Genomic DNA, 27,557 nt, shown 5'->3' with positions numbered 1-27,557 from the left:
GTGGAAACTTGTCTTGTTGTTGTAGCTTTTAGCTCTTCCACACTTTACCATATAACTAACCAATCCTTTACATCTGAATATTCTATTCCAATAAATGCCCTGACACCCATGTATCCAAACTATCCATGCATTTAAACTGAACCAGCAGTTCTAAGGCCTTATTAGTTCCACACAGAGGCAACTAGCTGATTAAAGAGATGCAAAAACAAAGGGAAACAACAATATATGAATGGGCAGAGTCCCATATGGTGGCAAACTAAGGTTTTGTGTCATTTTTCATCATTGGTTTTAGCTGGATGCAGACCTAAAATTCATTACATCCAATGACAGTGAACAGTGCTGTGTGGTCCCATTTGCTATGTAATTAGATCCCCCAAAGAACTAACTATTAAGCTTTTTTCTTAAGATCAGGCTCCTTGATTCTATCTAAGGAGCATACCTTTATCTGCACAAAAGAATTACAGATTTGATCTCAACACAGTCAATTTTGATCAGATGCTTGATTTAAAAGCTGTAAGTGGTTTCAGAAAAGGTTGTCTGGAGAAAATTCCGTACTGGAGTATTAAACGGCAATTCAGCTGTATGAAGCTAAGAGTTAAACAAAAAAGTCAACTGACAATCTGAAAATTCTCCAATAACTTCAGAAGTAAAACTATGATTTTTAATGTTTCTTGGCTACAAAGAAAAATAGTAGTGTTGAAGTTTGCTCTGGTCTTCTGAAAAGTGGCATTTATCCACACTCTAATCTCTCTTGTTTCTTAAGAAAACCTACAAATTCTGATGGTTGACTGACTCAGGATGCTAGGCAACAGAGACCCCTATTTCTAGTAAATAACCATTTTTTAAAGTGTCATGATGATTAGGAAGCATTAAAAGTAAGGCAAATAGCTTTAACACCCTAAAATGTAATTTACAGATACATGACAACAGATGTCACAGAAAACTTACAGTTCATATAGCCACATCGTAAAAATCTAACTTAACTTTAGGACAAGACTAAATTTAAGCCATTAAAAGTTAAAATGAAAATTCAAGTTCACACTCAAGATTCTATATAAACACTCATCAAAAATCACACCCAGGTACACATTAGCTTTGTAAACTGAGAACAATGAAAATTTCAATGATTAAGACAATACCGGACTAGAAATCTATATTCCCAATTATTTTGACATATATATATATATATATATATATATATATATATATATGTAATCCCATCACTCTACTGAATTATAGAAAAGCACCTGAAGAATACCTTTGTGATGGATAAAGACTAGGATAGTGACCTCAGAACAACAGAAAATCTGTCATTATGAGTCTATGCTGGCAACCCCAAACCAAATATGCTGATTCAGCACAAAGTCATCAACAGGGTTCTTATCTGTAAAGGGAGCAATCCATTGTCTGGCAGAAACAAAGGACAGTGCACAGGAAATCAGCCAAATCTGGGCCAGATGGTCACTGATTCAAGTTTCATCCTCCCCATCCCCCACCTTCCCTGGTACTCCAAAAATAGATACAGATAGCATTTTTGGCTACTAGGTAATAACCCTGAATATGAGGCATAAACCTTTTATGATTACTGATACTCCCATTTAATTTGTTAAAACAGAATATCCTTACAAACATTTAAATAGGAGCTGCTATACAACAGTTGTCCAAAGGAATACTTTTGAAAACCTACTCTCTGGTTTTTGGCATGATACCAAGTTTTACAAGGTGGGGTGACTAAAAATATTCACACTAATGTATTATCATCTATTGTTTTTTTTTCAAACCATGATGTAAAGTAAGAAATGAACTCAAGAAAAGCTGATTCATCACAGTCATTTTCTACAGGTTGACATCACTGGGCCATCCCTTTGTTAGTTAGTAACCTAGCAATACTTCTTACAATTTTTACAAAGACTAGCTACGAAAAAAGTGATTGTAGTCAATACTAATTTCCAAATGGTGTGAAGAAACATAAAACTGTTACAAAATGTGTGTCTCAGATTAACTGGGCTTTGATCAATAAAGTAGAACATTGTTTTCTTAAAAATAGAAGCAACTGTTGTAGAAAGTAAAGGGGTAATCACAGCACAGTATTTTATGAAGTATTTACATATTCTACCTGGGATGAAAGGATCTCAGCCATTCAAGTGTCTCCATGAAGTCTGTAATTCAAAATAAAGATTCTGGCATTTTAGAATTCACTTTGTCCAAGCCTCTGGAGTTCAGAGGAAATGGAACAGAAATTGGAGAGGAAGCAAGAGTATGGTGTTTGACAGGAAGCGTATTCTTCATAGTCCTGTCCTCCAGAGTTCAACTGGAATTATGGAGAAAAAGATAAAAAAAATCACGAGTTTCAATTACAAACCTGTGTCTAACCTCACATCACATAATCTGTAAATTAGGATACTGCTGTAAATACTCATTTGACACTTCTACTGGTTACTGGAAAATTTAAATTCTAAACCTCAACTATTAAAGGAAGACATGCAGAATTACATCTTAAATCTCTAAGTAGTCAATGAAAATGTGTATATACTAAATAAATTAATTTTTAAGACCTCTCAAAAATTTTTTCTAACTGTGTAAAATAAAGATATTTAGAAGACACAAAGGTGTTTTCTTTGAGGGGAACCCTTGACTCTATAGAGGTACTTGGGAAATATTTACATTTATGTAGCTTAAGTAAACATTATCAACCAACAAATAGCAATTCCATTAGTAAACCTATAATCCTTTTTATAATTACTTCAGAAATGTCAATGCAGGAGTACATTTTATTGACATGCTACAATGTTACTTTCCTAAAATTTACATATAGAAAGGTTAGGGTAGATCAAAGGTTTTGGTGTACTTGTTTGTCTTTTTTTTTCAACACAACACAATCACAGGCTAGTAATGCAATGACTAAAGAGAAAAATGACTTCAAAATATGCAATCAACAGTAACTCACAAAAATGGCCTATTTTATTGCAGGGAAATAGAAAAGGCTACAAAAGACGGTAGAAGGTTGACCTCTCTTAATGGGCCAATCATGGTGGCTTACACAATGCCAGCAGACTACAAAATAAAGCACAATTACAGAGCTTCATATCTTGACTTTCTCTGTTTAAAAAGAACAGTAACTGGAAACATCCTCAAAAACTGGAAACTTCCTCAAAAAAGTATTCTCAAAAATTGTTCCTGGAAGTTGATTTACAATTACAGAATCAGACTCTATTTTACTCAGTATTAAAAATAGTCTAAATATATACAAAAAAATAGGTAAGTGTATTGTATGTCATTGTGCTTCTGCTAACTTCAATAACTGCTTTTTAAAAACATCTTACTTATTTGGAAAGGTTTTTCTACAACCTATTTCTAGTCTAAACACTACTGTTTTCCTTCATATAATGCTGCAAAATAATATTCAGCATCATTCTGGAAATTGGTAAACTCTTGCTATCTATGGTTTTACAGCACATAATAATTTTATTTTAATGGAATTACATAGTTTTAGAAAAACTACTAATGACAGAAAACTGTGATAATACATTATGAACCTTTCAAAAAAGAAAGTAGGATATTGACTATGTAATAAGATTTCTTTTTCTTTAGTGCAAAACAGGGATTTTAGTTTTCATGAAAAAAGAGAAGAAAATGACACTCAAATTAAAATTCTTCACCTTCTGAGCTCATCTTTAGAGTCTCTAAGATAAATTTACATTTAAATGAAACACACACAAAGGCAGCTGGACTATCATAACCACCCCCCACACATTAATGTTTTCAGAGATTTAAATCTCTAATTCTTAGGGAAAAGAAAATTGTGATTACACAACCATTTTTAACAGTCAACTTGACACATTCTAATAGGATTTATATGCTAATAGTTTAACTTAATGTAAGAGTTAAGGAAAAAGTATCTGTAGCAGCTAAATCACAACAGAATCTTACCAACAAAAGTCACCTCAGACCAGATTTCCCATGCACATTTTTCAGAAAAATCAGCTTTTGAGTAAATAAAACCTAGATCAACAATAATAAGTAACTATGTAAATGTAATGAACTAGAATTTGGTAGACTATTTTATTATCTTCTACAATAGGTCCTAACATAAATTACTAAGCATTTAAAACTAAAAAATATTAATGCGTAAGTACTGAGTTCTGATTATCCTGTAAGTCTTCTTTTTCTTTCCTTAACATGTACCTTTACTTCTCTGGTCATCAACAATTCAGAAAATTTTATTTCTTTCAATTAAGAAATCTGTAAAAAGATAACATATTAATGATAAATATCATACTGATGCTCTTATTTTTAAGTACTGTACATAAGGAGAGAACTTTTCAACGGCCAAATCAGAGTGTACACAATTTTCACTGATGGAAAATTGCCGAGAATCTGAATTTCTAAAGAGTGCATTAGAAGAAAATGATGTAAGATATATGCCCTACATGTATACTACTCCTCAATATATTCTATAGACTTCAGTAAAAACGTAATGTATTAAGTATGCAATCGCCTATAATTGCTTAGTGAGCTTTAAACATAGTTGGAAGATCAAAATGAGCTTTCATTCATTTTCTCAATGAATGATAAATTTCTTATGCCTTAAAATTATTATATAAAGAACATCTCACAAGGAGCATATTGACTAAAATTAGTTTCTGCCCTACAAGACAAAAAAAAGTATGTACGTTGAATGGTGGTCAAATTCATTTCACCACCCAAAAACATGCCTGCCAGTTTTGGTGTTAATTATAGATATCTTAATATCTATGAAGTGTCACTAACAAACTTAAGACTCATACCATGATTTCTTTACCAGCACTGTTTTAAACATCATTTAGATTTAAAAAAAATGAATGGACATTAAAACTCCACTAGATATAAGTTCCATTGAATTCTTTTATAATTTTGATATTAGGGAACACAACAAATAGCACCCTTAAATATTATGTTATATAAATTTTTTATCAAATTAGTATCAGTTTCAGGAACATGTTCTGAATAAAATTTGATATGAATCTACAAAACCACAAACCACATTACTGTGTTTTAAGTAGATTGTAGGTTTCCCCAGGGGCCAGAGGCAGCTCTTTATTTTCTGCTCTTTCCACAGCATCCATTCCAATTATAGGTGCTTAATAAAAGCTTATTAACTTACTTTTATTGTTAATTTCCTGCCCAATGGGGAATTCTATTATCCCCACTGGATATAAACCTCCTGCTCAGTAGGAAAATTATGAAGAAAAAATTATTTTTAAGGAAGGAGCAAATGAATTTGATGAAGTAATTGCTTTTCATCCAAATGAATGCCAAGAAACAGTTTGTTACTATAATTACTGGTACCAATTATTACTTCAAAGCCGTAAAAAAAAAAAAAATCAGTACAGGTTAAACACAAACCTTAATCTAAGGTAGAATTATGGCATCTGTTTGCAATATGTGAACTTTAGTTTCCCAAGGTAAACACCGTACAGATGCCAAACTAGAATATCTAAAATAAACCCACAGTGTTTTGATTTTGGAAGTCTTATCAATTTAAAACCTAATAATCAATATGAAGCGTAACATCTGTATGGTACAAGCAATTTGTCACATTTTTTAAAACACTTATTTCTCTAAATTATCAATGATTCTATTCCACTATGCAATATAACCTTGGAAATACACAGCTTCAATTTTTTGCTGTTAACTGGTATGGGCAAATTACCTAAATTATATAAATAAACTTGTAAATAAGTAAATCTGATGAAAAACTGAACATGCACAAAGGATGTTCAAAGGCCGGCGCCGCGGCTCACTTGGCTAATCCTCCACCTGTGGCACCAGCACCCCGGGGTTCTAGTCCCCGTTGGGGCACCAGATTCTGTCCTGGCTGCTCCTCTTCCAGTCCAGCTCTCTGCTGTGGCATGGCCCAGGAAGGCAGTGGAGGATGGCCCAGGTTCTTGGGCCCTGCACCCACATGGGAGACCAGGAGGAAGCACCTGGCTCCTGGCTTCGGATCGGCACAGCGCGCCGGCAGTAGCAGCCATTTGGGGAGTGAACCAATGGAAGGAAGACCTCTCTGTCTCTCTCTCTCTCTCACTGTCTAACTGTCTGTCAAAAAAAAAAAATGTTCAAAGACATCACTGTTTCATAAAATTCAAAAAGAAGAGAGTATAAATGCATCTCCCTTCACCCCTGCCACAGAATTGTTTTGGATTTTGTTTTCCTTGTTACCATCCTTTATTCAAAAGATAATGCAATAGACCTAGTTTCTGAAGGGCATGGGCCTTGTCTTGGTACTTTCAGTAGAGGTGATAAGCTTATGTTGTTCCATCTACTCTCCCTTCCTCCAGTTGCCTTGTAGTCAGTGGCTTAGAAAAGAAAGAAGTTTGGCCCAAGTTAAAAATAGAATACTCAGCCATGAAAGAAAGCCAACAGGTCCCTACAGAGGTCATTCATTCATTCACCAACAAATATTTATTAAGGAGCAACTGTGTGTTTGTCCTAGGTGCTGGAGATGGAACAATGAGCAAAAGAGACAAAGCACTTGCAGTCTTGGGGCTTTCATTCGAGTTTGATGAATAAACCCAAGACCTGACAGCAGTGGCACAATTCATCACCAACCAGGATGCAGCCTTGTACTTTTCACCCAGAGGAATACTGTATGAATATAATATTTATACAGTATCATTGTATGGGGAAACAAATATTATTTCCTACAAACATGGCACTAAATGGTCTCCTGGGGTGTCTGGAAGAGTTAATATGTTGCTTTCAAAGCTGACAGCCCTCTGACAAACATGGTGACCTGGAACATGCTGGATCTTCGGTAAGAACTGTGGCAACCATCAGCCCCACAAAGTTACACAGTATGAGACAGGCAAGGATTCTCTGTATACCAGGGAAATTAGCATTATGACAGAAAGCAGCAACTATGGTGGGCAGACCAAGCTGATTTTCTAGAAAAAGACTAAAACTACAAAGAAAATGGTGCTGATACTTGACAGTCTTGAGTCCCACTGCGGACTTCAGAGAACACTGGTCATTAAGAGATGCAAACATTTTGAAATGGGGGAGGGGGAGAGCCCAAGCACCATGGTGTGGTGGGTAAGGCCACAACCTGTGGTGCCGGCATCACATATGGGCACTGGTTCAAGTTCCAGCTGCTCCACTTACAATCCAGCTCTCTGCTATGGCCTGGGAGAGTAGTAGAGGATGGCCCAGGTCCTTGGGCCCCTGCACCTGCATGAGAGACCCAGAGGAAGCTCCTGGCTCCTGGCTTCTGATCGGTGCAGCTCTGGCCATTGCAGCCATCTGGGGAATGCACCAGCAGAGGGACTACTTCTCTCTCCCTCTTTTTTTTTTTTTTTTTTTTTTTTTTGACAGGCAGAGTTAGACAGTGAGAGAGAGAGAGAAAGACAGAGAGAAATGTCTTCCTTTTCTGTTGGTTCACCCCCTTAATGGCCCCTGTGGCTAGCGCGCTGCGGCCGGCATACTGCGCTGATCCGAAGCCAGGAGCCAGGTGCTTCTCCTGGTCTCCCATGCAGGTGCAGGGCCCAAGCACTTGGGCCATCCTCCACTGCACTCCCGGGCCACAGCAGAGAGCTGGACTGGAAGAGGAGCAACCGGGACAGAATCCAGCACCCCAACCGGGACTAGCACCCGGGGTGCCAGCGCCGCAGGTGGAGGATTAGCCTATTGATCCGCGGCACCATCCTCTCTCCCTCTTTGCCTCTGCCTCTCTGTAACTCTGCCTTTCAAATAAATAAATAAATGTGTTTTTTTTTTTTAAAAAAAAAAAGGAATGGGGGGAGATACGAAGAGAAAGGGACATATCATCCAGTTCTATGCTTCATCTTCTGTTTTATTAGGAAGAAAAGAAAATCTTAAGGTTACTGTTCAAAATTAAAAAGTGTTAACATTCCTCTCAGAACCTATCTATACCACCTTCAACAAAAGCAACGACATTTGACACAAGTTACTGTTCTGGATCATGTGAGTACACTTTTTTTTTTTTTTAATTTTATTTTCATTTTAGTTGAAAGCCAGAGAGACAGAGGAACAGAGACAAAGAGAGAGCTTCTGTCCACTGGTTCATTCCCCAAATGCCAGCAAGGCTGGGTCAGGATGAAACCAAGAGCCAAGAAGTCAATCTGGGTCTCCCATGTGGGTGGCAGTGACCCAGGTACTTGAGCCATCACCTTCTGTTTCTGAGGAGGAAGGCAGAATGATAAGCACAGCTGGTACTCAAACCCAGGCACTTGAGTATGGGCCATGGGCAGCCCAAGTGTCATCTTAACCACTGTGCTGCAGGATGAAACATTTTGAGATACAGTCCCTGACAACCAAATCTTACAATCTAGTTTAGTCAAAGAAATGCACCCAAGAGCATGACACACAGGAAAGAACAAAGGCTTTGAATGCCGACTTACTGAAATGCTATTATGAAATCTACTTAAACTTTTCTGAGCCTTAGTTTCCTTAGCTATAAAAATAAGAACAATGATATCTACTCTACAGGAATTACAGGATTGTGACGATTATAAATGATATATGTACAATGTGTGAGGTAGTATAGGTTAATTTTATGAAATTATTGAATTAGTGTTAATTACTGCTAAAAGTTAGATTATTAAATAGCAATGCCCTGACCCTTTGAAATTCCAAATATGCAACTATCCCACGCATTACACTGTTCCATCCGTTCCTGTTCTTGAGGTAGAAACTGAGTTAAAGCATCCTACCAGTTCCAGGGTCTTTATTACATTATAAACCTCAAACAGTTAGAATATCTAAAATACCATAAGCCAGACACTACAGTTCCAGACTTCATCACAGCATCAGTAGATCATGCATATCTATTTTAAATGCAGATCTATTTAATATCCATCAACAGCAAATAATTCCTGTATAACTTTTAAGCAAGAATGCTGAAAAAGTATCACACATGGGGCATTTGTTGTCCGATTATATGAACAAAGGGGAGAAAGGTAGTTTTCCCAAAAAAGTAATCACATTTTTTTAATTGGAAAGTAAAACATTTAAAACTGATTTTTACTTGGATAAAGTCTGAGACCTGTCACTCAATTCAACAAGTCTAATGAGGAAAAAGAACCAACACTTTCAGAGGGTCTATTTTGTAGCAGTCCTCACCTACGTATGTTGATCCAGGATCTCAGGAAAGTGACTGCTTTGGAATCAAATTTTGTGTATAGCATCTTAGAGTCAAAAAATATCAAGTGGCTGGTATTGTGGCATAGCGGGTAAAGCCGCAGCCTGCAACACCAACATCTGACATGGTGTTAGCTCCAGACCAGACTGTTCCACTTCCAATCCAGCTCCCTGCTAATATGCCTGGGAAAGCTGCAGGAGATGGCCCAAGTGCTTGGATTCCTGCCACACACATGGGAGATTTGGAAGAAGCTCCTGACTTCTGGCTTCTGCCTGTCCCAGCCCCAGCCATTGAAGCCATTTGGGGAGTGAACCAGCAGATGGAAGACCTCGCTTACTCTCTGTCTTCTCTCTCTGTGTAACTCTGACTAAACAAATAAGTTAATTTTTAAAAAAATCAAGAATCTTAGAGGAAAATAGTTACTTTGTTTGGTAGTGGTTTTATTTCTTGAATAATAGGTTTTTAGGTTGATTTTACATGAAAAGATGTGAGCCTACTAGAGAATGTGATGGTTGTCAAATGAAGCCTGGAATGATACAATCTGTAGAACTGTGCACACAAGAAACATTGCTCACATTAGTCCTAAGTGAGACGCTGCTGCTCACAGCCATTGTATCACTGTCGACTGCATCACTCACTGTGCTTCCACCTGTGAAGACACGGACCTCACAATTCTCTAATATTCCATCAGTGTCATCAATTCCATCAGTAAGACCCTCACCTCCTGTTCCAGCAATTCTCAGGCCACTACCAAATCATCAAAGTAGAGCAGCCAGAACAGCTACCTGGGGTTTTGTAGTTAATCAGGAGATAAACCTGGGTTCACGTGAGTTCATCTGCAACAGGAAGCTTTCTCTATCAACTATGGCTACAGAGGTTTTACTTGCTTATGTTCCATAAAAGAATCAAGGGATTAGAGCACTTTTTAAGTAGCCATTTTTAAAATGCTGAAAATAAAGCTATTGGAATATTCTTATATAAGACTTGTTAGAAACATAACCAGGGCTGGCACTGTGGCCACCATTTGCAGTGCCGGCAAAGGATAAGCCACCGTTTGCAGTGCCGACATCCCATATGGGTGCTGTTTCGAGTCCCAGCTGCTCCACTTCCCATCTAGCTCTATGCTATGGCCTGGGAAAGCAGTATAAAATGGCCCAAATGCTTGGGCCCCTGCACCACGTGGAAGATCTAGAAGAAGCTCCTGGCTTCTGGCTCTGGATTGGCCCAGCTCCTGCCATTGTGGCCATTTGGGGACTGAATCAGCAGATGGAAGACTTCTCTCTCTCTCTTTCTATCTCACCTTCTCTTTCTCTCTCTCTGCCTCTGCCTCTCTGTAATGCTGTCTTTCAAATAATAAATAAATAAATAAATCTTTTAAAAAAGAAAAAGAAACATAACCAGGACTACAGGTTTATTTCCCACAAATGAAACTGAGGTATACATTGTAGAGATACTCTTTCCATTACCCATCTTCCATGTTCAATACTGCAGACAATATTATGGTTTTTCAAAGAATTTCCAACTAAATATAAAAGTAGAATGTCAGGAGGCCAGCTCTGTGGTGCAGCAGGGTAAAGCCATGGCCTAAAGTGCTAGCATCCCATATGGGCGCTGGTTCTAGTCTCGGCTGCTCCTCTTCCAAACCAGCTCTCTGCTATGGCCTGGGAAATCAGTGGAGGATGGCCCAAGTCCTTGGGACCCTGCACCCATGTGGGAGACCCGGAAGAAGCTCCTAGCTCCTGGCTTTGGATTGGCACAGCTCAGGCTGTTGCGGCCATCTGGGGAGTGAACCGGCAGATGGAGGACCTCTCTGTCTCTACCTCTTTCTGTAATTCTGTCTTTCAAATAAATAAAATAAATCTTAAAAAAAAGTAGAATATCAGACTGGTGCTGTGGCATAGCGGGTAAAGCCATCGCCTGCAGTGTCAGCATCCCATATGGGTGCCGGTTCCAGACCTGGCTGCTCTACTTCCAATCCAGTTCTCTGCTTCAGCATGGGAAAGCAGCAGAAGATGGCCCACATGCTTGGGCTCCTGCACCCACGTGGAAGTCCTGGAAGAAGCTCCTGGCTCCTGGCTTCAGATCAGTGCAACTCTGGCTGTTGCAGCCATCTGGGGAGTGAACCAGCAGATGGAAGACCTCTCTCTCTCTCTGCCTCTGCCTCTCTGTAACTCTGTCTTTCAAATAAATAAACAAATCTTAAAAAAAAAATTGTATCTACAAATCACATTGAATCTGTTAAAAACTAATTACAAAATTTAAAAAGTAATAAAAAAATTTAAAAAGTAGAATATCAATGCTATAGAGTATAATTAATCTATCAACATTTTATATTCACTATGTATTCAACATTGCATTAGATATTTTGGAAAATGCAGACAAAAATATTCCCACTGTATCCTTCCAAAGGACTTACACTTTAATATTCAGGAAAAAATACTTTCCTGAAGCAATCAGGGAATGTAAATGCCTACAATGAAATTCTTTTCTTTTCTTTCTTTCTTTCTTTTCTTTTCTTTTTTTTTCTTTTTTTTTTCTTTTTTCTTTTTTTTTTTTTTTGACAGACAGAGTGGACAGTGAGAGAGAGACAGAGAGAAAGGTCTTCCTTTGCTGTTGGTTCACCCTCCAATGGCCGCCGCAGCTGGCGCGCTGCGGCCAGCGCACCGCGCTGATCCAAAGCCAGGAGCCAGGTGCTTCTCCTGGTCTCCCATGGGGTGCAGGGCCCAAGCACTTGGGCCATCCTCCACTGCACTCCCGGGCCACAGCAGAGAGCTGGCCTGGAAGAGGGGCAACCGGGACAGAACCCGGTGCCCCGACCGGGACTAGAACCCGGTGTGCCTGCGCCGCAAGGCAGAAGATTAGCCTGTTGAGCCACGGTGCCGGCCTGAAATTCTTTTCTTTTTAAAGGTTTATTCATTTATTTGAAAAGCATAATTATGAGGTTGGGGCAGGGGGTGGAAAAGAGAGATCTTCCATCCACTAGCCCACTCCCCAAATGGCTGCAAAGCCTGGAGCTGAGGAGGTCTGAAGTCAGGAGCCAGGAGCTTCCTCCGGGTCTCCCACATGGGTGCAGGTGCTCAAGGACTTGGGCCATCTTCTTCTGCTTTCTCAGGCCATGAGCAGGGAGCTGGATTGGAAGTGGGGCAGCCAGGACTCAAACAAGTGCCCACATGGGATGTTGGCACTGCAGGTGGAGGTTCAACCCTCTTTGCCATAGCACCAGTTCCAAACCTAAAATGAAATTTTACAACTGACATACAAACTATGAACAACATAAATGTTTAGAGCAAGAGAAAACATCAATATTCAGTATAGTTCCATAAAAAGAATAAATTAGATCTCAAAGCAGTGTTCTCTGTCATTATTGGGCGTGAAAGTCACTTGGAACTATTTTTAGAGCTCAGAATCCACATTTAAATAGCATTTCCAGCTGAGTCCCATACAGATGGCTTATAGTTTGGCAAACAGTATGTTAAATAATAGGTGTGATTTGTGGGACTCTCTGAAGTGGAGAGCTCTCTGTGGTGATGGAAATGTTCCATATCTTCACCATCAGCCCTCCGTGGCCATCAGGCTCTTGAAATGTGACATGTGAGCCTGAGGAACTGGATTTTAAATTATATTTAATTTTAATGATTTTTAATTAAAATGGTCATATCCAGAATGAACATTTGTTGTAGTGGTTAAGACACCACTTGGGAAACCTACATTTCATAGAGGAGTGCCTGGGTTCAAGTCCAGCTAATGCACACTCTGGAAGACAGCCCTTGATGGCCCAAGTACTTAGGTCTTTGCCAGCTACATTCATGACCCAAACTGAGTTCTGGACTCCTGATATCAGTCTGGTCCATCATGGGCTCTTGCAAGAATTTGAGGAAGGAAACAGCAGATGGACGATATCTCTGTGCATGTGTGCCTCTCAAAGAAAACGAAAACTTAAGAGAGACAGACACAGAGATGGAGACAGTCCTTCCACCTGCTGGTTCACTTCCCAAATGGCTGCAATGGCCTGAGCTGAGTCAGTCAGAAACTGGGAGCCACAGGCTTCTTTCAGGTCATATGGGTGCAGCACCCCAAATACTTGGGCCATCTCCCACTGCTTTTCCCAGGCACATTAGCCAGGAGCTAGATCAGAAGTGGAGCAGCTGGGACTCAAACCAGTACCCATATGGGATGTAGGATCATTATCTGCTAAGACACAGTGCCAGCCCAAGGGAAAACTTTCTAAGAAAGGGAAACATGAGACAAGCCATGGGTAGGAATGCCATCAGCAGGATATAAAGGCAGGACAGACAAATAATTGGCTCATCTAAAACAGACACATTGAATTAGATTATTATGGGGTCGGATTACAGTAAACTTTGATGGGAACTGTTGGAATTCATTTTCATGGTATATACTGCAAGTTGCCTAATCAAGCCATTTCCTGATCTTCTTTAATATCAACCCCCTTTGAGTTTGAGCATGCTTACCCCATGCTCTGGGGGAAAATTGTGAATATTCTACACTGGTCAAAGTATTTCTATTCTCCTTATCAGTAAGTGGCTCATGTGTGAACATGTGTTAAATTCTGGCCAAGAGACTTGAGATGTTTATGCATACAGGTAAAATTGAAAAAACATCTAGCCTGTGAAAAGGGAGTCTTTTTCTGGCTCCAGTCAAAGCTGTACAAGGATATGAGTCTTCGCTGCTACTAATGCCTCGGGATAATTACAAGCAAGCTGGAAAACAAATGCCAGCGAGCTGAGATTGGTAAAGAATGACCAGAAGGACCTGGGTCCATGATATCATCAAGTGCCTGAATTAACCCAGGAAACTTTGGAGATATAATAAATCCATTAATGTGAAATGCCATTAGTTCTTTGTTGTTATTGTTACATGCTGTGTACATCATTAGACTAGAATACTAATGTTCAGAGTGCCACCCTTCGGGAAATACTAAGGTACGTAACTGATAGCCACTGAAAGTATTTGGTTAAGTTGGGAAACTGATAGAGAACAATGTTCAATGTTTTAAAATGACATGCATGGTGGGGCAAACATTTTGGTGCAGCGGGTTAAGCCTATATGCTTGCAGCCCATATAGGAGTGCCTAGTTCAAGTTCTGACTCCTCTGCTTCCAATCCAGCTTCCTGCTAATGCACCCAGGAGATAGCAGATGATGGTCCAAGTGCCTGGGCTTCTGTCACCCACATGGTAGACCCAGATAGAGTCTGCAGCCTGTTGTTCAGAGAGAGAAACAGTATGAAAGGTCTCTTGTGTATGCATGTGTTCTATCTCTGTCATTCTGCCTTCAAATATATACATACATATACCTTTTTAAAAAAAAATAACATGCATGGAAGCAGGTGTGTGGCCTAGTGGTTAAGAATCACTGTTTCATGCTGGAGTGCCTGGGTTTGACTGCAGCCTCCTGCTAATGTAGATCCTGGAAGGCAACAGTGTTCCTGCCACCCACATGAGAAATCCAGAGTTCCTGGCTCCTAGCTTCTGCCCTGGGCCATGAGGGTATTTAGGAAGTGAACCAGCAGATGGGAGTTCTCTCTCTTTTTCTCTCTGCCCCTCCAATAAATAAGTAAAATTAAAAAGAAAAAAATTACATGCACACAAAATAGATTTGAAAAAAACAAAATGTAGAGTCAAGCAGACCAGCTTAAAAAGCCTGAAAAATCAAAATTAACAAAAGATTTTGTAAGTACTAGAGACATATTACTAGTATATAAAATCATTAATGCATAAATATTTGAAACAAAATTACAGTAACAGCTCATTTTCTAAGGATAAGATTGTAACTTTCTTTTCCTTCCTCCCTCCTTCCCTCCCTTCCTCCTCTCTCTTCTCTTTTCTTTCCTTCCTTCCTTCTTTCCTTCCTTCCTTCCTTCCTTCCTTTCTTCCTTTCTTCCGTTCTTTCGAAAAGCAGAGTTACAGAAAGAGAGCATCCACTGGTTCACTCCCCAAATTGTTGCAATGGCTGGAGCTGGACCAATCGGAGCCAGGAGCTTCCTCCAGGTCTCCCACATGAATGCAGGGGCTCAAGGACTTGGGCCATCTTCTGCTTCTTTCCCAGGCACATTAGCAGGGAGCTGGATCGGAAGTGGAGCAGCCCAGACTCAAACCGGTGCCTACATGGGATGCCAACACTGCAGGCAGCTGCTCAACCCATTGCAGCACAATGCCAGCTCCTGTTTTCTGATTTTCCACATTGTTCCCATATGCTATAAATTCTACTTAACATGAAAGATAATGACATTTAAGGATACTAAAGAAAGTATAATCTTTCTAAATGTTATGAATTCACTTTTAAATGAAAAATATCCAGAAATATCATTCCCTTATATTCACTGTGATTAAAGTGTGAGAAAGTGTGATTAAAGTGCCTGAGAGGGCCGGCGCCACGGCTCAACAGGCTAATCCTCTGCGCCGGCACACCAGGTTCTAGTCCCGGTCGGGGCGCTGGATTCTGTCCCGGTTGCCCCTCTTCCAGTCCAGCTCTCTGCTACGGCCCGGGAGTGCAGTGGAGGATGGCCCAAGTGCTTGGGCCCTGCACCCCATGGGAGACCAGAAGCACCTGGCTCCTGGGTTTGGATCAGTGCGATGCGCCGGCCGCAGTGCGCCGGCAAGCGGCAGCCATTGGAGAGTGAACCAACGGTAAAGGAAGACCTTTCTCTCTGTCTCTCTCTCTCACTGTCCACTCTGCCTGTCAAAAATAAAAAAATTAAAATTAAAAAAAAAATTTTTTTTAAAGTGCCTGAGAAACAATATGGTAAATTGGGAGGCAAGAGGACTAGCCAGGCACTGGTCACAAAAATCTTGTGGCGCTGTTTCAAGCCACTAAAATCCAATAGAAATCTGTTTTAAAACAGAAAAAAATTTGAACATAAAACTTCATGGAACTAATATCAAAATTCTGATTCTAGAAGAGAATAAAAGTCAATGTTCCTCAAATTCTCTAAGCACACCAGATACCCTGGAAAATAATTATTTTACAGTTTTAATATGACTTTCAAAACAAAAATTTTTGGCACAAATTTTTCAGGGAAAAAACTAGTTCTAGAAAGTTTAATGTGAGTTAAAATTCTAATATTAAGTAAGAATGAAGTGAAAGCTTGTTATATTTAAGTTATGCTTTATAAAACATTACTATTATTTTATACCAGAGATAGTAATCTTTTTAAAAATTTATTTATTATTTTTTGAAAGGCAGAGTGATGGAAAGGTCTTCCATTCACTGATTCACTTCCGAAAAACCCACAACAGCTTAGGCTGGACCAGGCTGAAGCCAGGGGCCAGGAACTCCATCAGCATCTCCCTTGTGGGTGGCAGGAACCCAGGTTCTTCAGTCATCATCTGCTGCCTTCTGAGGGTGCATTAGCAGGAAGCTGGATTGGAAGAGAGGAGTTGGGACAGTGGATGGCTAATTTTTTATCTACATATACAGAGATTTTTTCCCTCCAATCTGTCATTTGTTTATGGTATTTATTTACATTTCTTTTTTTATTTACAAAGATCTTTGCTAATTGTGTGATCAAGTATGTCTATCTTTTAATATATAGCTCTGGTTTCTTGCTTAACTTAAATAAATGTCCTTCAATGAAGCAATGGTTGTTTAACTGTGGAATATGTGTACTAGAGAATATTAAGTAGGGTAGTCATTAAAAGAAAAAATAAGAGCTATACCAGTTATATCACTTGTGTTTAGTATTAGATGAAAAAAATGTATATATGTAAATATGTATGATTGTATATACAAGAAGCTTAAAAATATATAATATGTAAAAGGTTACATGATCATGGAAAAATTTATAATAACATAAATAGCAGATCAGTGACACTGTTAGAGTGAAAGAAAGAGTAAAGAGGGAAGCTAGCCACCTGAATTTTTTAGAAGTGACTACAGGAATAGGCATTTGGCATGGTGGTTAAGAAACTGCTTGGGATGCCCACATCCATACTGGAGTGCCTGGGTTTCAGTCAGCTCCATTTCTGATTCTAGCTTCCTGTTAATGCAGACCATAGGAGATAGAATGTAGTAAGTCCCTGTCACTCTTGTGGACACCTAGATTGAGTTCCTTGCTCCTGGGTTCCAGCCTGGCCCAGCCCTAGCTATTGCAGGCATTTGGGTAGTGAATCAGCAGACAGGAGATCTCTCTCTGTCTGCCTGCCTGCCTTTCAAATGAATTAAATAATTTTTAAAGTGACTATATTTTATAAAATATAACATAACCCCATTTATGTAAAATTATTTATGTTGTGAATGTATATAAATATATATGGAGATATATGAAAGAATAGCCACCAAAATGTTAATGCTATTTAAATCAGGATGGTTAGACTTCAAGAAGGGAAGATGAACAAGAAAGGAAATCAGAAGAAAAAAATGAAACAAAAAAAGAGAAAATAACCAAGCAGATTTAACTCCACCCTTCCCCACAACAGAACAGACTATGTAGAAGGATGGCAGAATGCTCAGGTAAAAAGGTTCCCTCTCTAATGTGGGTATACATTACAGAAATAGTCTTCAAGTTCCTCAAATACATAACTCAGGTGTATATACAAACTCACTACAGTAGTGTCCACTAAATTGGATTTTAAATCAGGAAATTAATGAGACATTATATAAATTACATATTTGTTTCACACTGTGACTTATATAGGCAATATAAGACAATTTTAGGTATATAAACCCTATGAAAATTAAATTTACAGAATGGTACATTTGAGAAGTAGTTCTGAGACTTCTATGTTCATTAAAAACTGCCTGGAGGCCAGCGCCGCAGCTCAATAGGCTAATCCTCCACCTGCGGCGCTGGCACCCTGGGTGCTAGTCCCGGTCGGGGCGCCGGATTCTGTCCCAGTTGCTCCTCTTCCAGGCCAGCTCTCTGCTGTGGCCAGGGAGGGCAGTGGAGGATGGCCCAGGTCCTTGGGCCCTGCACCCGCATGGGACACCAGGAGAAGCACCTGGCTCCTAGCTTTGGATCAGCGCGGTGCGCCGGCCGCAGCGCACTGGCCATGGCGGCCATTGGAGGGTGAACCAATGGCAAAGGAAGACCTTTCTCTCTGTCTCTCTCTCACTGTCCACTCTGCCTGTCAAAAAAAAAAAAAAAAAAAACCTGGAACGATTCTTAAAATGTATGTTCATGGGTTCCAACCTAGAAATTCTTATTCAGTGGGTCTAGTGACCAATAATCTGTATTTAAGCATACCAGGGAAATGTGGCAGGTGTCAAACAGATCACCCTGAAAAACAGTGAATTTCAGAATGCCTGATCTCTTTACAAACTGATTAACCAAAGAATTTGAGGTGTGTGGTATACTAGAGAGAACAAAAGTTAAAAGACTGATTGATTACCCCTCTCTTGCCTCTCCCCTTCAGCTCACTGGCCTCCCAGTCACCCTTCTAACAGGCTAAAATCCTCTTCCCCTAAACTTTCCAGTGTCTCAGTCCCTCTTACTTGGGTTTTCACACAGGTGACACTTTTCGATGACACTCTGCAGAGAATTACATCCCCCATCTCACTTTTTAATTCCCCTTTCTGCTTCTCCCTTACCCCACACCCCCCAGGACATTAACACAACATATTCTACTCATTTGGTCTTGCAAACTGATTTCCATGAGGACAAGGACATTTGTCACCTTTTTCACTGTGGCATCCCCAGCACCTACAGCAGCACCTGGACAGGGTCCAGGGGGATTTAATTTGGTAGTGGTCAAACAAATAAAGTTTGAGTGAATAATAGGAGATAGATACAGGTATTAAGTAGATGTGTGTGTCAGGGGCAGGGTGGGGGATTGTTAGTATACAGATTCCCAGCCCTGCCAGAGATTCTGACTCAGTAGACCTGGGGTGGGGCCTGAGAGTATGAATTTGTAACAATCCAGCTGATATTGATGAACTTAGACAGTAGTCAGGTTTCATTTTTTAATGAAAGTTAACTTATTCTACTCCTCAAGAAGTTGCACATTGGCTAGAAAGGGAAAGTTCTGTCCTACTCATTGGCATTTGTCAGACGAATAAAATGGTTCCCCTAACTTCTTATCCCTAAGCTATCCACACAAATCAACCAAATACAATAGGGATATTTTCACTTAACATATTTAACATTACTTTTATGAATATTCACTATACTCTGATTTTTAATAATTACATGGTGTCTAGGTTGTCTATAATTTTTCATTCTTATTAAAAATGTTTCACTTGATGCTTCTGTTATATGCCTTTGTATATCTGGGCATTTCTTTCTAACAAATTCTTAGAAGGGAAATTTCTGATTCAAAAAGTTTAGATCAGTACTTCCAGTAGAGCTGTCTCCAGGGAATGAAAATATCCAATATCTACATGGTCATGTAGCCACCAGCCACATGCAGCTACTGAACACTTGAAATGTGACCATTACAACTGAAAAACTGAATCTTTAGTTGTATATAGTGTTAATTCATTTACATTTAAATAGACCCATGAAGCTGGAGCTACCATATTGGAACAGGGCAGATCTTAATATACAATACAATTACTCTACAGAAAAAAAGTGTAATTGTTTACTTTTACTTAGTATACTACAATAACCCTTTCTTTATCCAATGGCCAACTCTAGGCTTTATCAATCTATTCACCTTTATAATGTGAAAATTAAAAATATCTGTGAGGTTTTAGCAAATTTGTCTCTGATTGTTAGTCACATTGAATGGAGTTATTTCTTCTGTCATCATGGTCATTCAAATACAAACATTCCTGCCCATATTACTTCACTCAGAGGTTGGAAATTATCTGGCTTCCAGAATTGTTTTGTTGGATCAATATTTTTCTATAAAATTTACTGCCAACTTTTCAGCTTCACCTGAAAAATCAAATCATCTGGCAACGGTACCCATACCCTCAAAAAGCTTCAGTTCAACCTTAGAAATTCTGTCACCTTCCTACTTTCTTGCCACCATAAATCATCATCCCCTACAACTTTACAGGTGTCTGGCCTCACCACCCAGATTACTGCTTGACCCCCTCCAGGTGTCTGATTTTTACATTTCTTGCCTGAATAAAATTTTGAAAGATAAAAAAAAAAATAGCAGCACACAGTAATAGCTAACTTCCATTTAATGTTTAGCATGAAAAAGTGATTTAATAATATTTCTTGGTTATTTTACAACTAATATTTACTGTTATTTTAGTAGAAGAATACCTTTTCAGTGGCTGTTGAGGTTTCTTACCCCCCAGAATAGTGGTTCAGCATCAGAAGGGTTGTTAAAAGACAGATTGGAAGGCCTCATCTCCAGAGTTTCTGATTCTGTAAGTTATTGTAGGCCCTAGGAATCTGCACCTAACTCCAAGCTGCTAGCTCAACTCCACACTGAGATGAGGTTTTCTCAGTTATGGACATTCCTAGAAGGGCAGTGACAATATGTAATTTTGACAAGATAATATGTATTTGTAGACCTTTTTCCTAAAACATATCTACATTCATTATTTCATTTTATCTTCACAAGAATTCTACGCCAAAGGTTGGTCGTCAGAGCACTAACTGTGACTCATTTCACAGAGGAAGAGTCAGTCTCAGGAATGAAAAAACTCATCTAAGCACACAAAAGTTAAAAAAAAAAAAAAGCCAGAACAAGGAGGCTTCCTAACTTCTAACCTTGGTAATACAGGCAAACATGGCCATACAGGACACAACTGAAGCTTGCTCCTGCAGACTGGCACCATAAAAACAGAACCATGCCCACGAACAGAGAAGACAATACAAGATATGGGTCATGGCAACAAACGTGCATTAAGTGCTGACTATGTTAGTGTAGCCTAATCTAACTGTAAAACATACTCAGAGAGTACAGGGGAAAGTAAAGATAAAATCTGAGACCGTAACCATGAAAAGATAGTGAATTATCCACATTACTGAGAGGGTGGGTGCTGGGGAAAACAGAGTTAGGGAGAAGAGAGGAGCCACTGTGTCCCTGGGGACTTCACATCTGGACTTGGAGGAGCTGCTATCACCAGTCAGTCAAGAAGGGGAGGGAAGGAAGAGTACACAATAGGGAGCAGCCCTCCTGGGGCTCAACAGCACAAAGAGCTGCTGTTATCCACGTTGGGTGTGTGTTTGCCAGAAATATCAGAGCTGCTGGGACTCCAGAACTTACAAGGGCATGCTTTTGTGCAGTCTAAATTACCTTGACTGTATGGGAACTCAAGTCAGAAGGCATAGCTTCATTATCCATTTGAAGCCAAAAGATAACCTGAGTGAAGACCATAAATTTCCTCCCTCTGATATTTCTCCAAGTTTCTAAAAGCATTCCCACTCTAAAAAAAAAAAAAAATCTATCACATTTTGATCAAGGTAATACTAATTATAAATCAGCCCTTCAAGTGGAAGAAGGGCTTCACTTACATTGGATTTATATATGACATGTGATTAATTTTGTTACTTTTCTAAGACTTAAAATAATAGCCAAAAAACATTACCATAGACTGAAAAAACAAGAAAACTGTTGATTTGAAAACACACACACACATTGAAACATTTAGTTCCTTCTTCATTAGTGTCATTAGGGACCTCTCCTACACATCTGTCTTACAGTCTAGCTGGAAAGAACCAAGGCAACAAAGCTTCCGGATTCCATTTGGAAAACTGTAACAATACTGTTGAAAAAACTCTCTCTGGCTTTGCACAAGATCAAAACGAGATACAATGTTACACTGACCAAGCAGTAACAATATGAATGTTTTCAAAATAACGTAAATTTCCACTTTGTTAGTGACCATATAAATTTATATAATCCTTTAGAGAGTAACTGGAAATTTCCTCATAAAAGTAACAGCTAACATTTATATTTTTTCATGTGTCTATATGCTTTTATCTTAGCAACTATTACCATAGTCATTTTACAGATTAGGAAGCTAAAGTTTTGAGCAATTAAGTTACTTGCTCAATATTGCCAATAAGTGATAGAACTAGGTTTGAACCTATAACTTGTAATTTTGGAGCATACCCATTTACAACTAAACTACCCTGTCTGTCCAGGGAAATAGGCCTAAGGAAAGTTGAAAAAAAAAAAAAAGAATAAAGTTACATTCATGGATATGGTCATTATATTTTTTAAAAATATTGGGAAATTCCAAAATAGGAAGGGTTAAGTAAATTATGGGATGCCCATTGCATAAACTACTATAAATTATTCTAAATATTAGGACAAGTTATAGAAAATTATTTATAAAAAACCAAAGTAAGAATTGTATCTGCAATATGATAAGACAGCCACTAAAAAAAATCAACATTTATATGGAAAGTTTGAGAAAGGAGTTGGTAACAATAAAAACTATTACCATTTTAGAATTTCACTGCTAGTATTTAATTCTCTTCTGTTTTTGTCAGTTTTATCAGTCAACCAAGTCTACCATAAGCACCCTTATAACTATATTCTTCTAATTCATACTGTTAATATCCCAATCAATCAATTCCTAAAACTTTGCCCTAATTTATTTATATTGCAGGCCTATTCAAACTAATTACATATGTTTTAAATCAGCAGTCCTGAATTTTTAAGTATGACAGCTCCATCAATGATTTTTATAATCACCACTTACAGGGTACTTTTGAAATTCCTTAACTGAGATCATACATAGTGACTAAAATTAGCTAATTCTTTTTGCTTTCACCATAGTGCAACCACTCCTCCACTCCTCCATTCCTGCACCCACCCTGAAATCATTAGCCCAGAGGTTGTAGATGTTTTAGAGATTAGAAAAGTTTCCTATTAAAAACGTGATCTGGAAGTGAACACTTTCAATGTAACTAAAATATCTTAGCTATAAAGGATATTATTAACCTACATACTTTTGAGAATGACTAATGAAGTATGTCTAGTCTCTAAGAGTAGGTAACTGACCTTTATTTACACTTTACAAAAAAAAAAAAAAGAGAGAGAGAGAGAGAGAGAGAGTAATTTCCCTAAAAATGGCCTCATGACCTGTGAAGAGAATTCACTAAGGTGTCACTCACAGAGGCCCATTCAGCCTGGGGTTGGCCTCCATCAGCAATATAAACAGACATTTTGTGGGAAAGTAGCTGTTGCCCAATGATAGCAAATTTGTAAGAGGAGAAATGTGGTTTAAACATCTCAACTTCCTCCTTATGAATCTACCATTCAGGAAAATTTTCTGTGATTCCGCTGCTTAATATTCCCAGTTGAGTTGGGTTATCCTTAGCCAGTCTTAAGAACACCTACAGAACTACCATTTTAATTAAGAATTTGAGAGTAAGAAGGACCCTTACAAGTTCAATTTTCTTTTTTTTAAACTGAGGGGAAAACAAAAGCAATTCCAAGAAAGTTACGTTGTTTGGCTAGTTTATGGCAAATCCAGGCCAAATGTCTTAAACTTGGCCTCCATATTTCTCCCTCACCACCAAAACTCTCCTATTGTTTGTCACGTCCACAGGAGCATACAAACATCCCTTCCATGCTTTCTGACTTACACTGTGGTGGACACAAGACACTACAGTTTACATTCTCTACATCATGAAGAGCTGGATATGGAGAAAAAATTAACAAAAGTTATAATAACCAGTGTAAATAAACTGGCACCTGTGTGGAAGGGAGATAACTTCATAGTTTTGCTTTCTACTCTACATTTGTCATAAGATCTTTCGCCACCCTAATTGATCTTCAAGGTAGTAAGTGTCCCTCTCCCTCTAGGCCAATGATATGATGTCTTCATGAGTGGACATCAAATTAATATTCATCACCATTTACATACAGTTGTCGTTGCTTACATTGTTTGTTTCTTCAATTCTATCATGTATTTCCATTTTAATGAGAGATTTATGGAAGGCTAAACAAGAAAGCTAAAACTGTGATGGCCTCTGGAGAGGAGGTTTAGGGCATTGGAGTATGGAGGGGGAGAGGCTTAATTGCACTGAATATTTTTCATTGAAACTTTCACCTACTCACAACTTTTTAATATTCAGTCATTACAATTTTCCCTTTAAATACATACCTAGATGCACGTAACTGTATTACTAAATGCTTTCAGTGAAACAACTACTTTTCCTCTTTCAAATAAGTTTCCAGTATTGCAACTTGTTCAATTGCATAGACATTTTCACGAATAAAGAGAGCCAACACCGTCGCAAAACTCAAAGCAGAATTCCAAAATAGAAAGCATAAGAACAATTTTCAGAAGAACGAGAGGTTTTTCAGCGAGATTCAATCCAAAAGTCATTTTTGCGGAAAAGCTAGGTTTTAAAATGGGATTTCATTGGGATTTCTGTCTCCAAGGGCGGAGTAAAGGTGGGGGCTCTGTGGTCTGAAAAACAGACATTAAAACTAGGTTTCTATCTTCTCGTTCGGGGTGGGGTGAATAAAGACCTTGGACCAGTCACGTTCATAGAAGAAAGGAGAGAGACTCGGAGCTGCTCCGGGATCCGCGCGCCTCGGCTGCGCTTCCCGTGCGGAAGAACCGCGTTGGGGGACGCGGCTCGGGCTCGGTGGGACCAAGAAGCCCCACGAGGTGATCCAGACCAATCACTTCCCTTTCACGGAGCTCGGAACAGGGACGGCGGAACCGAGTGACTGTAACCAGCCGCCCATCACCACCCTCGCCGGGCCAGGGCACGCCTCGACTCGCTGTCCCCCGGTGTCAGGGTCAGCTGTCAACACCACCCTTTGTGTCTCATTCAGAGTAAGAGAGGTCCTCAGCCACTCGCAGAAAAATGGGATGGACGGCCGAAAGATGCGCGCGCGCTCGTGGCGAAGTGACATTTGGTTCCGAGGGGCTGAGCTAACGCCGAGCCGCCCGCCGGCGCACTCAACTTTCCCAATCCGCACATCCTCCCTGCGAGCACCCGGGCTTCTCCGGACCCGCCGCCCACGCCCAAAGCGAACCCCTCATCGCCCCTGCGGCCCGGGGAGACCCGCGGGGCGCGCCCCCTCGCCGCCGCCTCTGTGCTCCAAGAGCTCCGCCGCGCGCCTCAGCTTCCTTCATCCCACGCTCCGACTACCTCGCTCCCGCCACAAAGGCAGCGAGGAGAGCCAAGGGTGACAGGCCTTTGGCCTCCGGGCGCCCAGGGCACGGGCTGCGTCCCTCCGGTGAGCTGACGGGAGGCGGCGGGGAAGGCACAGCCTGGGATCCTGGGCTGGCACCGCCGCCCGCCCTCACCTAGCAAACGCACTCTCGCTCACACCCCCGCTCCGCCTCCCGGTTCCTCCCGAGAAAGTCCGCGCAGCGCTTCCCGGCGCAGGCAGGGTGTCCAGCCCGCCAAGGGGCCGCTCCTGCCGGCCACAGGCGTGTGCTCGAGCCCGGCTCGCGACCTCTCACCTCCCGCGCCCGCAGTCCCCGCAGCCGCTCACCTGGCCCTGGCGGGGCGCGAGGACAGAGGACCAGGGGGTGGCCCCTCGCCTCGGCCGGGGCTCGTCACCCCACCCCCAGTCCCGCTCCCGGGGTTGCGCTGCGATGGCTCGGCCGCCCTCCTCCGAGGTGCTAGCGCCGCCGCCGGCTGGCGTCTCTGTGGCAGGCGCGCTGGCCGCGCGCTCAGTTTCCCGGGGCGGAGCGAGGCGGCGGCCGCCGCGGCCGGAGGCGGATTCCTCAGGTGCGGCCCCTCCCGCTCGGCCAGAACCTCCATGGCGAGGACCCCCACGCCCCCTCCCCCGCCCCGCCTCCGGCGGTCGCGCAGCCTGGGCGCCCGCGAGTGGTCTCCCGGCCCCGCTCGCCCTCGGTGGGCGCACTCCCGGCTCCCTGCCAGCTCTTCCACGCATGCCCCCACCAGAGTGTGCAGCCCAAGGGGCACTGTCCTCACGCCCCCATTTCCAAACTGCAGCGCACAGGCTCTGGAGAGTGGAAGTGGGAGCGTGCAGGGGTCCTCTGGGAAGGAGGTTCGTCCCCTAGGCTGCCGACGCGCGCAGCCGGGAGGAAAAATGCCCCGGCTCAGCCGCGTTCATTCTGTGCTCTCGCCTCGCTGGCGATGGCTGTCCCTGGGCGCTGGACGGTGACCCAAGAACCCTAAGCGTGAATCTGGGCCAAGGTGGGTCAAAAACCCTTGGCCTTTTGCAAGGAAAGGGTAGGGCGGGAGCAGGGTGTGCACGAAACCAAACGAGCCCGGGGAGCTCCTGGCCACAGCAGCCTTTTGCACCTCCGGCCTCGGCACCCCGGCCGGGCGCTCGGGTCGGCGGCTCACTGACGCTACCGACTCGCTCGCCGTGGCTCGTCCTGAGCCTCCCGGGACCCAGGGCAGCCACTTCCACCGGGGCCTTGAGGGTGCCGCAGGGAGGTAGGGACAAAGTTAGCTCCACTTCTCACAGCTGGGATTTAGTTATTAGAAAAGTTGCTCTCCATTTTACAAAACTGCAACTGTTGCCAGAGGGAGGTGACTACACCTCCAGGAAGAGGCAGATTCCTGCTGGACGTGGTGGAAAAGTCTAGGTGAAGAGTGGTTGACCTGTGCTAGGAGGGCCTTGGGGACACTAGCCCCAGGGAGCTCAGCACGTTCGCAGGAGTGGGGAGGCTACCGCAGCGTCCAGTCCCAGGTGCGCTGATATCACTGTCAAGTGTTAGGGTAGCGCTGTCAGTTGTAGTTTAAAGACAACATCAGCTAAACTAGATGCATATGATCTCTAGGTCTGTATTTTTGGGTACTTATCTTGTTTTCGTTTGGTTTGTTTTGCCCCAGGACCGATATATATTCCCCCACTTTCCCTTTTGTTCGATGCAGACGTCCAGAATGAACAGAAATAATGGAAAACGTAATTCAGTGTGACTAGCAAAAAATCAGATTTGATCATGATTCCAATTCTCTTCCGTATGGGAAAACATACTCAGCAGCCATTTGTCCCGTTCTATGTACGGTTAAGGCGCTGAAATGTTTTTGTTGCTGTTGTTTTGTATTTGAATTCCTATTGCCTGGCCTTTGTAAGTGCGGTGAGGGCAGGGAGCGTGGCTTTCTCAGTCACTGCTGAATTCCTATGGTCTGGGGCTCACCAACAATACAGGCTTAGCAAATAAAATCGCTATGACTTTTAAATGATTACAACATGAAAAGATGTGGACGATTAGCAGTGTAGCTCAATATAACAAAATGAATCTAATGACAGTTACCAAACGCTTCCTAAGAACTGGCTATGCATGCAGAAAAGACCTAAGATTTCAAGTTCGTAAGAAATTAAAGCAGCTGAAAACATTTTGGAAAAACTCAGAACCTCTGTGGAGTTGCAGTCTGGGGGGAAGACGAACATCTTTCATTTTAAAGATAAGAAAAGCACAAGTAATGTGTGGCCTCAAAGTAAAACCATGGTGCCATTTTTTTCCTAGATTAGTGCAAGCACCATTGAGTGCCAAGTACACTAGACTCTGGAGATGGGATGGCAAATGTGGCACAGTGTAGTTCGAGGACCTTAGTCTACTATTATAGGACTCTGGTATTCATTCTTCACTCATTCAGCA

At 41.2% G+C, this 27,557-nt stretch overlaps 1 protein-coding gene across 1 annotated transcript in view; it reads right to left on the bottom strand.

Moving 5' to 3' along the window:
* The window catches only part of GREB1L (GREB1 like retinoic acid receptor coactivator), a 278,077-nt gene extending 252,546 nt beyond the window's left edge, over positions 1-25,531 (bottom strand). The window contains exon 1 of the mRNA XM_062201447.1: positions 25,472-25,531. The gene's annotated coding sequence lies outside the window, so the exon portion shown is untranslated. The remainder of the gene's footprint in view (positions 1-25,471) is intronic.
* Between the last annotated feature and the right edge of the window lie 2,026 nt (positions 25,532-27,557).

This window comes from Lepus europaeus, chromosome 9, assembly GCF_033115175.1.
Source record: "Lepus europaeus isolate LE1 chromosome 9, mLepTim1.pri, whole genome shotgun sequence".
Lineage (NCBI taxonomy): Eukaryota > Metazoa > Chordata > Mammalia > Lagomorpha > Leporidae > Lepus > Lepus europaeus.
This window is presented reverse-complemented; position numbering and strand designations above follow the sequence as displayed.